Below are 18624 nucleotides of genomic sequence, written 5' to 3' on the forward strand. Positions count from 1 at the left end.
GAAGTCATGCAGATGCAGGGGCAGAGGACAGAGCCCCAGTGCCTCGCTGCACAGTGTGCTCCTGGACAGAGTAACAGCATCCCGTGGGAGCTTGTGAGAAATGCACTCTTAAGTCCCACCCACACCTAGTGAATCATTATCTGCATTTAACAAGATCCACCAGGAGGGCCTAAGCCCCACCCCAACAACACTGAGGAGTGAGAAGAGAAGGAACAAAGACATAGAGTAGGGACTGCCAGGGGGCCGGAGAAAACCAGGAGAGTGGGGTGGCCTCCAAGCCCACAGAAGCTGGGGTTCAAAAAGGAAGGAAGGTCCAATAAGGCAAATGCTGCTAGTAAGTCGGTGAAGACTAGAGAACTATCCCAGTATTAAACAGGATGGAGATCAAAGGTAACCTTGACAAGAGCTCTGTCACTGAGCAGGAAGGCAGGGAAACATGATCAGAGCAGACCAGCAAAAGAACAGAGTAAAGACAACTCTTCCAAGGAATGTCAATTATCATAGAAACTAAAACACAAAAATACAGGCAGTCAGGGAAAACTTCGGTGCCTCCTTTGCCCACCCCACTATCCTTCCACCCCAAAATGAGCTATCTGCAGAATTTGTTTCCAATCCCCAGGGATGTGTTTGCAGCCCGGATTTTGGGGGGGGGGGGGGGGGGGGGGTGCCAACGAAACGCAAAACCTGGTATTCACACTCAAGGAATTCTGAGCCAGACCTTACCTACTTGAATGGAATATTACTTTTCTCCTTCCCCCTGGCAGTTGCCTATTGTCCCCAGTTGCAGCTGAACCTCCAAGGGTATGCCAAGAGCAGCTCAAGTACAGTCTGCATTTAATTTAGACCAATGGCAAAGCACATGGAAATACCTTTTCACCCTGGGAATGCCAGAAAAGACATAAACAATTCCAACCCAAAAGAATCCAAAGGGGAAAAAAGTCACTCTTTTCCCCTCTCCTCTGTTGGTCTCCCCTTGACCTATTAATGCCCATGCCCACCCAGTCATACTCCAAGCAGAGGGGAGTCTACATAGAATCACAATCTAAAGGTGGAAGGGTTTTCAGAGACCACGCAACATACCCTTGACTTCTGTTAGAGGAACCACTTTCAAGCTCCTTAGTTCCAAGTTTTTAGATGCAAACCACTGCCCTGGGATCTGTTCCTATCCCCATTATCACTTCTCACTCGCCAGAACAGCAATTTCAGCTTACTCTCCTCTGCCTACACCCAGTATTGACGTTAGGTCCCTCATCTCTGTCTTACTGTCCCACAACATACCACATGGGAGCTGTTCATTAGTTAATAATAGTAATAATAATAAATAGTAATAATGTAATTAACCCTTAAACATTCACACTATGCACCAAGTACTCTTCTAAATGCTTATATACTAAACATTAACCTACTCCGAGCTGTAATGTCTAAAACTAACTTCTGGACATCAGCCTAATGTTGAACATTAACACATACACTTCAACATGGGTGAGTAAGTGATGACCATATAGAAAAACACTGCAAAAGAAGAATGTACAAAGGTCTTATTTTTCTCCTAAGGGCTGAATTTAGAAAGGTTTTGTATTAAAACCCAAAGTGTAATTTGTTTTCCTGGCTCACTCTCCCCAGGGGGAGCCTTCTAGGAGTTACAGCACTAGAAATCATGCTGTGAAGCCCTGGCAAATTTACCCTGTACTCTTTGACTGTCCTGACGGTGGCAGGAAGCAGACATTCCTATCAAAACAGGTGCCAAGTTGTGAAATGAAACAGCCAATAAAAGTAAATAACTTTTTTTTTTAATCCTAGACATGAAAAAGATCACTACAAAGGAAAGAGAAAACATGAAGAGGAAAAGGAAGAAACACAAAAGGAAAACAATGAAAGGAAGTCCCTCCCTGGCAGTTAAGAGGTTTTAAAATTGCCCATCTGTAAGCGTAGAGGGTCACACATTTCTCTGGAGTGTCAGGCTTGTTTCTGTTTCCCATGCCAGGGACAGCTCCTGTGACTTCTCTACTTACACGGAGTAAGCAGACAGCTGTAAGGCAAAGACATGATGATCTGTCTAAAGAAACTAGAAACACAAAGAACTCAAAATCAGCATCCCAGAGAAAAATCTGCCTCAAGGAAGCCTCAGCCTTTAATATGGAATTTTTAACCACCACTCACATCCACCTTGCCATGTTCTGGCTTACAAAGCACTTCCAAGCTCATGATCTCGGGCAGGACAGGAGCACATGATGCTGTCTGGCTGACCACAGTGAAGAGCAGGGAGACGAGTCCAGCTCCGAGCCACCGGAGAGCATGCTCCCAGACCCTTCTCAGTGCTCTTCCTGCTTCTAAAACCAGGCCCTCCTGCTCCCAGGTAGGCTCAGTATGTTTGGGGAATGGGGTTATGTTTTTCTCCAACTAGGTGATTATAATCTTTCCAGTGAGCAGTATTCCCTTGATCCTAAGGCTTACTTTGGCCAAAAGCATCCCATTAGATAGCATCAGACAATTCCAACAGAGGCTCTACCCAGGAGCTCTCATTTATAAATGTACCACTAAGACCACTACCTAAACCTACCTCCTACCCCAGATCACCAGAGGGAAGAGAGGTCCCTTTGTTGTTTAAAGGTAGAAAGGGAATGGAGGATATGGTTTATGAAACGGCTCCACAACAGTACGGCTCCACAACAGTGGTGCCCATCCTTCCATATACAGGGCTGCATTAGTCTGCTCACAACAAGTACCACTGACCGAGTGGCTTCAACAACAGAACTTTATTTCTCACAGTTCTGGAGGCTGGGAAGTCCAAGATCAAAGTACTAACCAATTCGGTTCCTGATGAAATCTCTCTTCCTGGCTTATAGGCGGTAGACTTCTCGCTGTCATCACATGGCCTTCCCTCAGTGCCTGTGTGTGCAAAGAAATCTCTCTCTCCCCCTTCTTCCAAAACCACTACTCCCATCATGAGGGCCCCACCCTTATGACCCAACCTAATCTAATCCTAATTACTTCCTGAAGGCTCCATCTCCAAATATGATCACCTCAAGGGTTAGGACTTCAACATTTGCATTTGGGGGGAACATAAACCTTTAGTCCATAGCAAATGGGTAGGGACAAAAGGAAGCAGGGAGAGAAAAGATTGTAAGGATCCTGTCATCCAGTGGCAAAGAACTACCAAATATTTGGTAGATATAATTAAATGTCCCCAAGTTTTTCTAACTCAGTTCCCTGACAGCTGAGTCTTCACCTCCCCATTTCTCTCTCCTAAAGAGTCATCAGACCAGAAGAACCTATTTGTATTACAAATGTATGAAAAAACTTCACAGAAGGGGGTGAGGGAAAAGGAAATGATCTAAGTAATTCTAGAAATGAGTGGAGGTCCTAAGACCAAAAGGAACCAGACACAGATATTTTACTGTAGTTGATAAAGTTGTTCCCGAGGAAGGAGGGTTAACAATGCTGAAAGCACACGTATACTGCGACTGGTCAAACAAGTAAACAGATGGCGGATGGGTGGGGCCTTATTTCTCACTGGAGGGAGTGGGAAGCTACAGATATGCAAGGGCAGAAGGGCTAGAATGATCTAATGATAGTGGATTCAAGTTGGAGACATCAGCGTGAACTCATGTTCAGCACAATACAGATACAGATAATTACATATTTATAAATAGAGTATATACATGTTTTTCCTTGCTCTGTCAGCCAAGAGGGCTTAGAAGCAACAATATTACAGTAGCCATGGGCACACCCGGCACCCAGATCTTGCTTTATAATGCCAATAAATTCTCTAGTAAAAGGAACCAGGGATGCTTGAGGAAATGGCTGATTCCAGGAGGGGGGCAGGAAGTATACAAAAGAGCCTGGAGCATCTTGTAGTGTCAAAAAGTAAGGAAGTGCTTTAAAAAATAAACAAAACAAACAACCCACAATGCCCACAATAATGGAGATATGTGTGAGAGACGTGGAGCTTCCAAAGGCCAAAGCTGGAACACACTGAGCAACAGATAATGAAGTGTTAAAACCCAAAGTATAAAAATAAATACCTATGAGTACATACATGCTGATATAAACAAATGATTACATACATAAATGAAGAAAAAGGGACAAATCCCCCATGCATAAGAAGTGCAAATAATTGATATAGACACTTTAAAAACATTTTTTTTTGATGTTTATTTGATCTTGAGAGACAGTGAGCACACAGACGTGCGAGCATAATCGGGGGAGGGGCAGAGTGAGAAAAGGACACAGAATTAGAAGCAGGCTCCAGCTCTGAGCTGTGAGCACAGAGCCCAAGGCAGGGCTCGAACTCAAGAGCCATGAGACCATGACTTGAGCCGAAGTCTGAGGCTTAAGCAACTGAGCCACCCCGGTGCCCCTAGACACTCAGCCTTAAAGGAAGGAGAATATAATTCCTCACTCCCTGAGGCTGCACACACTGACTTCCTGAGAGGGAACCATATGGAAACAAGAATAAATAATAACTTTGCAGTGAATAAACCTGGCAACATGGCTTCAGCCAGGTCCATACTTCACCAAAGTCAACATCAACAGTGAGAAGTCATAATGATAGAATATACTGTGATGAAAATGGCACTTTACTCTGTCATCTTCCTCTGTCAAACCCCTAGCCCTAGTGTAATCATGAGAAAAGTCTAAGACAAACAGCAATAGAGGGGCATCCTATAAAGTACCTGACCAGTACTCCTCAAAACTGTCAGCATCACCAGAAACAAAAAAAGTCTCAAGAAATTATCACAGCCCACAGGAGCCTAAGAAGACAGGACAACTACACATACTGTGGTATCCCAGATGGAATCCTGGAATAGGAAAAAGGCATTAAATAAAAACTAAGCAAATTTAAATAAAGTATGGACTGTAACTAACAATAATTTATCAATATTTGTTTCTTAATTGTGACAAACCAAACATATGATGTTAATAGAGGAAACTGGGTGGGTGGTATATGAAAACTCTCTGTACTATCATCACAATTTTGTTGTAAATCTAAAACTATTCTAAAATAAAAAGGGTGTTTTATTTTATTTATTTTCTATTTTTTAAAATTTACATCCAAATTAGTTAGCATATAGTGCAACAATGATTTCAGGAGTAGATTCCTTAGTGCCCCTTACCCATTCAGCCCATCCCCCCCACCCACACCCCCTCCAGTAACCCTTAGTTTGTTGTCCATATTTATGAGTCTCTTGTGTTTTGCCCCCCTCCCTGTTTTTACATTATTTTTGCTTCCTTACCCTTATGTTCAACTGTTCTGTGTCTTAAAATCCTCATATGATTGAAGCCATATGATATTTGTCTTTCTCTGACTAATTTCGCTTAGCATAATACCCTCTAGTTCCATCCACATAGTTGCAAATGGCAAGATTTCACTCTTTTTGATTGCCAAGTAATACTCCATTGTATATATACATATATATACCACATCTTCTTTATCCCCTCATCCATGAATGGACATTTGGGCTCTTTCCATACTTTGGCTATTGTCGATAGTGCTGCTATAAACATGGGGGTGCATGTTTCCCTTCAAAACAGCACACCTATACCCTGTGGATAAATGCCTGGTAGTGCAATTGCTGGGTCGTAGGGTAAAAGGTTGTTTGTTGTTGTTGTTGTTGTTGTTTTTAAGTAACATTAAAAAAATAGGCCACCAGGCAGTCAAACTCACTGTGGTGGTCATCGTGGTCACTCCAGAGCCAACACCTGCAATTCCTGACCCATCTCCCACCTCTGGCCTGGTGGATGGCCAGAACAGAAATACTCATGTCCTTCAACAGGTCACTAGGCATACCACCCTGGTTAGAGCTCAAAACACTGCTCCTGGATAATACCTCTGCCAGAAAAACAACAAGGTACATCATCTTCCAGGACGCAATGAATACAGAGCATCCCATCACAGGGACCTGAAGAGAAATCCAGCAAGTTCCTGAGTTCAAAGGCTACACACGGTGGCATGTATATTATACAACCTGAAGACAGTTTCCCATAAGACAAAGAGGACAGGTAAATGACTAAGAAACTTGCAAACTACATCTCGTTCATGGAAGGAAGAATGAGCAAGTAGACAGCTGGGCCAACACTGAAGCTATCTATACCGTCCGCAGAGAAGGCAGCATGGGGGGCAGAGTTTAAATGGGGTATTAAACAAAACCTATTCACCAATGTTGCTTATGGACTAACAGAATTCTACCCCCTTCCTCCTCCATCTCAGACCCAAAGAACATTATTCTCCAAGAGAGAAACATTAATTGCATGAAAAACAGAAGAGCTGAGTTAGTCACAGAGCAGGAGAAATCAAACAGGAGAAAACAGAGAAATAGAAAGGGATTGAGAGCAAGAATGTAGTCATGCAAAATGAGTGATGAGATGGAAGCTATTATATGGAACAGGATATTAATTACACTCGCTTGGCTATTAGAAGCCACAGTGACAGGAAGCTTGGACCAGGGTATCATTTGGGCTGAAGAGAAGGAGGGGCCAAGTTAAAGCCCCATTTAAAACATTCCTTAATAAGCACCACCTGAGGACTCTGGTGCGCTGACCTGAAAGCCAGAGTCTCCTTTCCTCCCCAACCATACTCTTCACAGCTGTTCCGTTCTTATAAACACTTGTCCCTCTGACAGGCCCTGAGGTCTCAGACACCTTAGACTGTCACCTGCTAGAGCCCAGGCTGTCACTACCCTGCTTCGATCTGGACCCATTGCTGCCAAAGCCCTAAGCCATTCGGCTGCAGGCGATGTCTGCCAGGCAGTGACACAGATTCAACCCCAAGACCCACCAAACACCCAGGCAGCATCTCCCCAGACCCTCTCCCAGCTTCCTCCACAGCAACTGTATTTTCACATTTCCATGATTTTTTATTTTAAATTAATGTCTGTCTCCCCTATCAGACTATAAAATCCATGAGAACAGGAACTATACCGGGTTTTGCTCACCATTTTACCCCCAGTTCCCCACAGCATATGTGACAGTGCGATTGTTTCCGGAATGAATGAATGAATGAATTAATTAATTAATTGAGACTCCTTCACCCACAGCAATCTGAGACCTCCAAAAGGAAAAAAAAGTACATTTCAATTCTGAATGGCTAGCACAGAGTTTAATCCTGGAATCCGTTTACCCATAGAAATGGCAGTATAAATAGTGATTCGATGTCTGGTGCTATCAATCAAACTAGATACATAATTAATAGTACAGTAATAAATAATACCAATCATTCCTTGAACATTTACCAAGCATCAAGTACTACACTAAGCACTTTTAATACATTATTCAGCAACCCTGCCAGGGAGGTTATTACTTATTACCATTTACAGGTGAGGCAACTGAGGCTCAGAGAGGATGAATCACTTACCCAAGGTTACCCAGATAGCTGTGTCACAGCCAGAAGTCACCTAGAGCTATCCGACTCCAAAGCTCACTGTCTTCATGACTCCGGATTTTGACCACCTAACAAGTACAATAGATGTTGGTTGGGGGCCTAGAACCTCTAAGCACCATTTATGACACTAAATCCCCAGGACAAAGCATTCTAACTCCAGACAATCAACGAATTGCAAAATAAATATCTAGAACTCATCTGGGTGATAGGTTGAGGACCATCTGCAGAAGATCACGAGGAGAAAGGAGGCTGAGGCTGCGGTTGCTGGGACTGTGCCTAGAGAACAGCAAGGAACACCTCTGTGTGCGCCCCAGCAGTAGAGACGAGACGAAGTCCCAGGTCACACTGACAGCAGGCGTCTCCAAGAGCAAGCACTCACCCAGAAGGCCTTCCCAAATATCTCCAATTCAAGCCAGAGAGAAGATGGCTGGCCGACTGCTACAGGCCCAGACGGCAAGGAGGCCATGTTAAGAGCAGAGAAGAGGGCTAGGGTACAAGAGGATGCTGACTTAGTGGAAAAGGAAAGCAGAATGCTAAGTGCTGTCTGGAATTCTAAGGGGAAAATGAGAATATTCTCACCACCTCTTTAAGGTACAATAGAGCAGCCCTGGGAACAGAAACATCTCCCCACCCACGAGAGAGAGAGAGACTGGGCAGGCCCTGCCATGAACTCTGGCCCATGGAAAGTGATGATGGGTTTCCACCCCAAAATATGAAGAGTTTGGATGCTGTCACTCCCATAATTAACAAACTGAAAAAGGGTTGGCCACTTCATGGGGCCACCATAGGGATTAAATGAAATCCCCAGTGTAGAAGCACTTTTTCAACTGTAGTACATTAAAGAAAAAGAAGGCACCAAAACCCACTCTCTGTCGTTTTTTTTTTTTTTTAACCTCTGGTATTTAAAGACTATGAAAACATGGCAACTGTTCAGTCTCAGAAAGTAGGTGGACTCACCACACAGAGGCTCTCGAGCAGACACCAACACTTAGGGAAGAAGTGGCCATCTGGAAGCCCACACAGGGCTCGCTGGGAGAGAATCATGAGGGACTGGTCTTACTCCTTTTCTGGCAGGGCTGTATGCTGGGAGGCCAAGAACTGATCCTGCAGCCAGATTTCTGAAAGGCACCTTAAGGTTTCTCTTGGAGTCTTTGGTAAGTCCATGGAGACATTTACCAAGAACCCACCCCATGGAGGGTCCATGCTGGGCCCTGAGTCAGACAACAGCAATGAACAAAGTGTCAAGGCAGGAATGATCCACACTGCCTCCAACGTGGGCACAAGGAGCAGGTGGGGAGCTCATGACTGCAAGAGGACAGTCAGCATGGAAAAGACTTTAAAGAAGGCACTTGCAGGTGAGTGGCTTAGAACAACACACATTGATTTTTACTGTAACGGAGGTCAGAAGTCTCACTAGGCTAAGGTCTAGGTGTCATTAGTGTCGCATTCTTCCTGGAGGTTTTAGGGGAAAATCTATTCCTTCACCTTTTCCAGCTTCTAGAAGCTGACTGCATTGCTTAGCTCTTTGGTCCCTTCCTCCATCTTCAAAGCCAGTAGGGTAGCATTTTCTGACTCTGCTTCCTCCATCAGGAGCCTGCTCTGATTTCCGAGTGGGGAGTGCCTTCCCTATGAGAACATGTGATGACCATGGGCCCAAAGAGAACCGCCCCATCTCAAGATCCTTATTTTAATCACATCCCTTTTGCCATGTAAGGTGACATATTCATGGGTTTCAGAATTAAGAGGTAGATATCTTGGGAGGAGGACATTATTCTGTCTGCCACATAAGTCAGTCTCCAGGGGAGAAGGAAAAAAAAAAAAGTAAACATTCAGAAAGAAGCAGGGATGATATCTTGTTTCCGCTTCCCCACTTCTGATTTCCCGAGGCTGCTGCCTCCTGCCCTTGGGTTCCTTAAGATACCACTCATCTGTTCTGTCAACTGCCCTAGAAGATTCTTCACTATGCCCTTGCCCCAAACCATACACCCAGTAGGTGGTAGACAGGAGATTTACACCCTAAAGCCCATGCCCTCAACCATGAAAACCACAGAAACCCAGGAAACACAGGCAGTGAGTTCAGAGTTAAGGGGCCAAACAGATCAGCAGACTGGACAATGGGTGAGGCCCAAGAAAATGAAGTTTAACAAGGAGAATCCAAGGCCCTGAAGAAACTAACTGTTTGACTCCAAGATGATAAGGCACAGGAGGAGCAAATCTTGTTTTTTTAAGAAAAAAAGACTTGGGAGGCACCTGGGTGGCTCAGTCGGTTGAGCTTCCGACTTCAGCTCAGGTCATGATCTCACACTCCGTGAGTTCGAGCCCTGCATTGGGCTCTGTGCTAATAGCTCAGAGCCTGGAGCCCGCTTTGGATTCTGTGCCTCCCTCTCTCTCTGCCCCTCCCCTGCTCGTGCTCGGTCTCTCTCTGTCTCAAAAATAAATAAAAACATTTAAAAAAAATTTTTTTTTTAAAAAAAAAAGAAAAAAGACTTGGGTCGTAGCTGAGAACAAATTTGCTGTGAGACAGATGATGGTCAATGACCACAATGATCTCTGGAAATTAAACATCCAGATTCAACAGGGCAGGGCAGACTCCCTGGAAATCAACAACAAGTACCCCCAACTATCTCAGAAGTGTATCTTCAGCCCAAGCACACAGCCTCCAGGGAACACGCAGGGAGTCTTGGGGACAAAGGAGCCACCAGTCCAGCAGCCACAATAGCCAAATGGACCCTGCTGATCAGTGCTGTCGCTGGTGAGTTAGGGAGCCCCCTCTGCTTGGGGCTATCAGCAAGAGTCTGGTTTGAGTGGCCAGGATGATTTCAGGACCCAGAAGCTAAGAGAAGGCACTGGGTACAGAGGAGGGGAACAGGGCTGAGAACAGGATATACTGTCATGAAATAGAAATACCAGAAGGGCTGCCATTTGAAAAGGGATTAAACTTGCCCTGCATGGCTCCAAAGGTTAGAAAAAGGAATCATGAGTAAATGTGCCAGGGACACAAATTCCAATTCGATCTAAGGGAAGGAAGGTTTTCTAACAGTTAGAGACACCTAAAGCTAAACCAGGCTGTTTTTATAGACAGTGAGTCTCCCGTCACTGGAGGAAGGCCAACAGGCAGGTTTGAGAAGGGACTCCGGGGTCAGCCCTTCAGTACCTGCAGGTTCTTCCAAATCTGGGAGCCAATGATTTCATCTATTTACTTGTAACAATCATCCACTTACATATACTGAGAAAATATCAAGGTGATCGGCACCAGAGATAACAAGTACAGAGGTAAGAATGGCCCAAACAGTGCTGAGAAGGGAAGAAGATAAGAGAACAACCAAAGAGCAGCGTTTTCTCCAGATCTTATCCCCCACTAAGTCCCTTGACTGGAGGGAAGCCACTCCTGCCTGCAGCTGGGGGTGGGTGTTCCGGTTCACCCAACACATCCACTCAGGGACTCCAGCCTATACAAGAAGTGAATGAGAATTACTTCAGGCACATCCTCGACGTCAGGACATACTTGTGTCATATTCTGACATGGAGAAAAACACTGACAAGAGCCCCATCCAGTATGGTAGAAATTTGATACATGTTAGTAAACTCCTTCAAAAGTTGGCCTGTGGTACAGTGCTCATTTTTGTTCTCTCAACTGTCACAGCTTATTTTCAGACTCCTGTATCAAAATACAAGAACTACAGATATCTTAACGTTTTCAAGTAAATCTGATTTTCTCCACTGAATCTGAAAAGACACAAACATGATAAATTTCACTCTTTGTAAGAAAAGGACCGCATTTTATCTTTTTAGCAAAGGAGAGAAGACACTAAAGTCACACAAGAGTATTGCGTTTAATACAAGAATTAAAAGGCACCCTCATAAGCCATGACAAAATTAGGAAGCAGAGGCTTAATATTTTGAAAAAGCAGTTTTGGTAAGTTCTATTTACAGTTTCTCTAATAGTTAACAAGATTTTTTGCAGGTCTTTAACAAATAATATAGCAACAGATATATTTAGAGTGTATTTATTTTTTCCTCTCTTTCAATCATTATTATTGAGCCTCCTCATTCCAACCCTCCAACCCCAAAGCACACACATGGATGTACATGTACACACGCATACACACTCTCACAAGCACTATGCAGACATCATGAGAAAGAGAGAGGAAGTGATAAGAAGGCCTCCACAACGCCCCCCCCCCCCCACCTCTATTAGCCAAAGCAGGTGCAGGGAGTTCAAGAGAAAGAAGGTGGCTATCTGCCCAAGGGATCAAGTGTCATTCAGGTGATAAACAGAAAGCCAGGGTTCTTGCCCAGTGGTGATACAGACATGTCCCACATCAACAAAGGAAACAGACTGACAATTTACTGAGTGCCTACCATGAGCCAGGCACTACTTAGGGCACTCTACTTAGGTTCACATCTAACCTGACATTCTGCTCAAATGGGAAAACTTGACTCCCAAGATGGCAGACCTACTAGGCTCCATCCTGAACTCCATGGAGAAGTCACCCAGTCTCGGTGACCAGGAGTCTCGGCACAAGGCCCAAGAGCAGGTCGCTCGCCTGAAGAAACTACAGGAGCAGGAGAAACAACAGAAAGTGGAGTTTCATAAAGGATGGAGAAAGAGATGTCAGATTTCATCCAAGACAGTGGGCAGATTAAGAAAAAGTTTCAGCCAATGAACGAGATACAGAGGAGCACCCTACACAATATGGTGGAAGTGGCTGGCCTGACATCCTCCTTCAGAGATGATGAGTGTCTCTATGTCATGATCTTCAAAAAGGAGTTTGCATGCTCAGATTAAGAGCTGGACTCCTATCATTTTGGGGAGGAGTGGAACCCCCAGGAGGCTGAGGAGAAACCCCAACTGAAGGAGCTGGCCCAGCGGCAAGAGGAGGCAGCCCAGCAGGGACCTGTGGTGGGGAGCCCTGCTAGTGACGACAAGGACAAGTACAGCCGCTTAATCGGCAAGGCGGCAGCCAAGGATGCCACAGGCCACATGCTACAGCCCAACAAGACCTACAGCTGTGTGCCCATGGCCAACAAGAGGGACATGTGTCCCATCAAAGAGGCCCAGGCCTCTTGAATGAGACCCAGGCCAAGAAGTATCCACAACAGAGCAGGGAAGAGTTGCCACCTAACCTCCCAGACACTCCAGCTCTCTGAGGTATGGCGGGGGGGGGGGGGGGGGGGGCCAGGGAGAGACAAGGCTGCTGCTATTAGAACCCATCCTGAAGCCGCACCTCCGCACCAGCTCCTAACAGCTGTCCCTCAGGATGGGGAGGCAGGTGTTTGCTTTGTCACTGTTGGAGCTTGGATACGCATGTGTTATGTCTGCTGGTGCGTGCACATGAGTGTGAATGCACGGGTGGGCATTTAATCTCTATTCTCCTTTCTCCTAGGAATTTTCTCCCCCATGGAGCTGGGATTACTTAACATTCAATAAACACTGCCTGACACTCCCCACCCCCGTAAAGAAAATGGGAAAACTGAAGGACAAGGAGATTTAGTAACTTGGACAAGGTTATAAGCTAACAGATGACAGAGCTAGGATTCTGAGGGCATCTGGTCCATCCCAGCCCCAAGTCCCTGTTCGTCCACTTTACTAGACCATGTTAACTCCCAAGTATGCAGCCCTTACCCCGCAAACAGCAGATCCCCCCAACTAGGGCACAACGCCAGTTTCTTTAAGTGGCAAGCTCCTGCCGGCCAGAACCCCAAACCTTCTTAGCTTAAATACCTTCTGGGCTGATGGTTGATGCCATCTTACAAATAGAAGGAATTACTGCCACCTGCCAACATAGTAGAAGGCAACGCCCTCACGCAAGACAGCCTACAGTTAAGATGCTCTGTAGGGAAACTTTCCATTCGTAATTCTCTTCTAGTAGTTTTTTCAAACCAAACAACATTTTATTGGGACTTGTTTCTCTATGTTTTTCTCATAAGAAAAACAACTCCCTGGCTAGACCCAACTTACCATCATGCCTACTCTTGTTATAGTAGCTTCCAATTGTCCAAGAGAACAAAAGGTCCCAGGACCATTTGATCCTTTCCTCAAACTGCTAAGCACAGTACAAAACATTAATGCCAACCCCACCGGGAAGCTGGGAAGCTTCCTAGATTCTTCCTCTCCCTCAGGTACCACACCACTTAATGACTGCTTCTTGTTGACCCTGCCTCCCAGGACACCTCAGCCATTCGTCGGCGATCCGGTGCTGGCTCCATGGCTTTCCATGAGCTTGCCTGGCAACCCCTCCTCTCCTCAGGCCTCACCTACCCTGACTCCCCCGGACCACGTTTCCTGTCTTCTGAACCCCTCAACCCCTCCCCACACATGTGCCAGTGCTGCCCACGCCCACTCACTGGGACTGCCCTCTCCCTTCTCTACCTCCCATCACAGATTGTGGGCTCCTGGAGGGCAGGGCTGCCCCGTAATCTCTTCAGCATTCAATCCCGAATGGCCTTCAGTGAGCGCACACACCACAGGGAGGAGGAAGCCAAATGGCAATCTCAAGAGTATTCCCCTCATGAAAGAGGAGCCAAAAGGTCCTGTGCTGACCCCTGGGAAAGGGCATAGTCTTCGGAAGTTTAGCCCTTGAAATACTGCCCAAACTTTGCTCTGGGGCTTGAAAGTCACATTTCTGAATAATCGATTCTTTGAGTCCAAAGGGAACAACTGGGCACTCCTCATATGAAGAAACAGATTTACCTCCGAGCGAGGCATTTGGGACCAAGGTCTCCATCAAAGAAAAGGAGTCCAGCTTATGAATGTATGTGTTCATCATCCCTGACATCTGGGGCCCCAAGGAAAGCTAACTCTCTTTTCCCTTTAGCAGAATAAACACATAATAGGGTGTGATCCACCCTCCACTGTTTTTGGGAAACGACTTCTTGGAACTATTTTCTTTCTGAGCATCCCACCTGCTATAAGATTTCGGCAGCACATGGATATTTAACCAGGTCACTTAACTTCCACCCCACCCTCTCAGCTCCATGCCTCTTGAAGATACTAAACAGAGTAATAATATTTTCAGACATGGGAACAAACTGTCTGAATTCCTTTTTTGAACTTCAAAATTTAAACATCATCAAAAGGGGACTGCTGTTTTCAGTAGCAAAAAGGCTACATGTTATTCTAATGAACTTTCTGATAAGAAATCCAATCCACATTAGACCTACTTTTCACAATTATTTCCCTGACGATGTTTTTGCATGTTAAGACTAAAAGCAATTCAGAAAATAAAGCCGGTGAGAAATCCACCCCCCCCCCCCTTCATATTTGCTAAAAACAAAGAAAAAAGCAGATCCAGGCATCAGGGAAGTTTCAGCGAGTCAAGACCTCCCATAAATGCTAAAACTTAGCTCTTGCTGCCATAACAAATGTATTAAAACTCCTCGTGTATACAGAAAGCTTTTTAAAAGTGTTTTCATGTTTATTTATTTTTGAGAGACAGAGAGAGAGCGTATGAGCGAGCGAGCGAGCAAAGAGCGAGCAAGCAAGCAGGGGAGGGGCAGAGACAGAAGGAGACACAGAATCCAAAGCAGGCTCCAGGCTATGAGCTGTTGGCACAGAGCCTGATGCAGGGATCGAACTCACAGACAACAAGATCCTGACCTGAGATGAAGTTGGACGCTTAACCATCCAAGCCACTCAGGCACCCCCAGAAAGCTTTTTTAGGCGCCCACCTCCAAAGAGCAGAGGCAGATGACACGGCTTTGTCATCAGTAGTCAGATGGTTCAACCACAACTGATACCAATTCTACCCCCATGAGATAACAAAAAACTCACATCAAAGAAACAGATGGCCCAACCTTCCATGTGGCCTGTGAACTGACCAGAAACAGACAACAAATTCTAGTATCATTCAGTAAGCACTAAGTTACTATTTCATAAGTAGTCAACATTTTGATAAACAAATGAACGCAAGGAAAAGCATTTATTTCAGAATGTATTCAGAGCACGGCACTATCGGTAACTCTGGCCATTAGTTCAGTATGCATACTAATACCTTTCTGGATTTACACAGCACTCTCCTGTGACCTTCTTACTACACTCTCGTGTGTTTGGTCAACATTTTCAAACACATTTTGAACCAGCAGGCATGTGGTTTCCTGAGGTACTCACTCCAGCTTATTGTTCCCACCTTCAGTGCCCTTTGTTACTCCCCCCTCCTCTTCTGTGTCACTAAGCCACTGCCACTCTCAGTGGCTACAGAACAAGTCCATAGCAAGTCCTGTGCTTTCTGTAAGCCCACAGAAAGTTCTAGGTTGTCCACTTCCTTCATTCTCAAAACCCTGCACTGGCTTCCCATGGCCATCACAATAAAAGCCTTAAGATGACCTGTGAAATCCAGCAGGCTCTGCGTCCCCAACCCCACCACCTCTTAGAACAGTCTCCCATCCCGCATTTCCCCTTGCTGTTCCCAGAACACACTTTAGGGCCATAAGGCCCCCATCTCCTTTTCCCAATGCTCTTCCCCTAGGATAGCCATGCTCCAGACTTTCCTTCCAGCCTCAACTTCTTGTTGGCCATCTCATAGAAAAGACGATCCCCATAAAGTAGGATTTTCCACCATCCCCCACCCCCCTTACCTTACCAAATTGTTCTTCTGAGCTCTTATCACCCACTGATATGTCTTTGTGTGTTTACTGGCATCTCCTCCAGTAGATCTCCCCCACTGAAACACAAGGTACCAAGAGTAGGATCTGTGCTTTGCTATCCTTTGATAAAGATACCACCACCTATCCTCTAGGGTTAATGTAGGGTCTGGCACTTAGTTGTAAACATAGCAGTTGGTAAGCATCTGTATTGAACGAATAAAAGGCATTTGTCTTAAATGTAAATTGCAGCCCCACACAGTTAAATAAAGCCAACACCTTTTAAGAGCTTTTGTGTCTTCTCTAAACCCTGGGGAAGGGGGCAGAGTCTGGGCTGGGGAAGGCAAACATGGAAGAAGCACAGAAAAAGATTAATAAAGCACCTTTTCAGAGGTCCCCATCCTTTCTCCCCTCCCCACCCACTCTTAAACAATAGAAAACAGTTGAAGATTGTACAGAACAAAGCTAAGAATGCTGCAGAAAACAGAGAACCTATCACAGAGTCCAAACAGGAAGATTTAGAAAGACAAAGCCTTACCTGGGAGCAGGAAAAGCAAAGATCACAGCTCCCAAATCAGAAGCAGGGCCAAATGGCGACCCAAAGTCAGTGACACAGGTAAGTGTGAGAAATGAGGTGAGTATGAGAAAGATGGTCCAGCCCAGGGATGGTGGAAGCAGTGATGTTGATGTCACCACTGACACTGGAGGCCAGGGGAAGGGCGAAGTAAACAAGAGAGCCATCAACATTGACACAGCACTTTACAGTTCAGAAAGCATCAACACCACATGACTGTATCGAGTCACAGAAAAAGACAGTGAGATGGGCTGCACAGTTTTACAGGTAAGGAAACTGAGGCTCAGAAAAGTCCAGTGATTTCTCATCTAAGATCACACAGCAAGCAAGGAGAGGTGGAACTTCAGTATCTTAGGGGTCTGAGGACTCTCAGCTCTTTAACCCTTTAACCCAGATAAACTCCATTCTTGAGTCCCCTTCTCAATGTGATTACTAGGACTTCAGCCACATTACACTAACAACTATTTATTCAAAAGCAGGATGTCCCTCCTGCATTCCTCCAGGGATTTATTCCAAGACCTCTTGACTTGAAAGAAATTTGGTCTTCTCTGTCTAAGCCTTCTTCAGGTGCTTGAAAGCTTAAGAGACCAGAGAAGTCAAACCCAGACTTCTAAGACCATTGTCTCAGGCTCCACAAAACCACAGCCAAGAGTAACAACTATAGAAGAACTGAACAAAACTGCTACTGGAAGCATTTCTCTGTGAAAATGCACCATCTGCAAAAACTTGCAGAGGGCCCAGATTTTCCAGTAAGTCCTTCAAAATACCCCTACCATAGCTCTCATAGAAACCCGGTGTCTGAAAATCCAGAATAGTTCCTCAGATTTATTAGAACTGCATTCTGTCCTTGAACACATATCGCATGCTATTAAAAAAGAAAAATCGCCAACATCCATAAACCCATGAAGATGCTGTTCTGCTTTCGTCACTAGCTGGCGGATGTAAAAATTAACAAGGACCAAAGGGATGTGCCCTGGAGTTAAGAGGTCCAAAGCTGGGCCCCTCCGAACCGAGCAGGCAGAAATGCTGCAGAGCTCCTGGGTGCTGGGCATGGCTGGTAAGGACAAGCAAACAGCACCATGAAAAAGCATTGAGGGGGAAAAGACATGTCTAACCGTCTAAATGAACACCTCAGATTGCACTGGAAGCAGATGAGAAGTCAAGGCTGCCTGCAGAGCCCTGGCCCAGGGCAATCCCTGGGCAGCAAACCCATCTCAGCTGTGGGAGCCAACCAGAGCCATAAGAGGCCCCCTTTCCTCCATGGAAGCCTCCTCAGAAGTGCAGGGGGTAGGGCACTGGGCTCTGGGCTGTGCATCTGTCTTCTAGAAAGGCTGGGAGGGGTGCCCTTCTCCAGGGGAAAAGTCAACCCAAGGATAGAGAGGGGTATCTCTCTAGACATGGGCTCTAAAACTCACTGGCCCTTTTCTCGGGCTGTTTCTTTTCCTTCTGTGCAACGTCACCTCCATCTATTTAGATTGAGTATTTGCCAGCTCGCCTCCAGCCAGCCAGATGTTGCCTTTCAAGGATTGCATATTTCTATAATTATTTCCAGGAGAAGCAAACACTCTTGAGCCACTAGGGTTTGCCACAGAATTCACTTTTTCCCACAAAGGGGTGTGGGTCTTCCTCTGCGCCCTGCTCTCAGTGGGCAAACCGAGATGGGTGGGCCATCCAAATCAACGCAGTCAATGAAACCTGTTTTGAAATAAACTCCTTGGTATCGGTGAAGAATTGATTCATCTCCCAGCTTTTGCTTTTAAGTCTGGGTTTTTTTAACCCGATATTTCTTGGAAAGGAGCTTTACTGTTGAGGAAGAGTTTTAAACACACTCCCATTAGGCCATACTTGCAAAAATAGTACCATTTTCTTAGCAGCACAGTCTTGGCCCCCATGCTTCCAGGAAACCAGCATGTTGTCCTGGCCTCGAAGGGGCGTGTCAGCCTGGCCGACGAAGCTCAGCATGAGTCAGGAGCAACTTGGTCTGGCCAAGACCACCTCTGAGGTTGCCACTGAGAAGGCAGACCCCCTTGTCAGTAGCTGGCAATGAGGGCCCCTTAATAGTCGCTTTCAAAAGAGTCCCCTGACA

General features: G+C 45.5%; 1 protein-coding gene and 1 pseudogene across 4 annotated transcripts in view; one reads left to right on the plus strand and one right to left on the minus strand.

The window, feature by feature from the left end:
* CGNL1 (cingulin like 1) overlaps positions 1-18624 on the minus strand; it is a 157439-nt gene that overhangs the window by 114126 nt on the left and 24689 nt on the right. For 2 of the 4 annotated variants that reach the window (XM_042941920.1, XM_042941916.1), the window contains exon 1: positions 16503-16585. The exons of 1 other annotated variant lie outside the window; for it this stretch is intronic. The gene's annotated coding sequence lies outside the window, so the exon portion shown is untranslated. Of the gene's footprint in view, positions 1-7354; positions 7450-16502; positions 16586-18624 lie in introns of those variants that run through there. One more of the 4 variants, XM_042941918.1, reaches the window with a different exon arrangement.
* On the plus strand, positions 11830-12823 carry LOC122221991 (annotated as a pseudogene).

The sequence above is a fragment of the Panthera leo genome, chromosome B3 (genome assembly GCF_018350215.1).
Source record: "Panthera leo isolate Ple1 chromosome B3, P.leo_Ple1_pat1.1, whole genome shotgun sequence".
NCBI lineage: Eukaryota > Metazoa > Chordata > Mammalia > Carnivora > Felidae > Panthera > Panthera leo.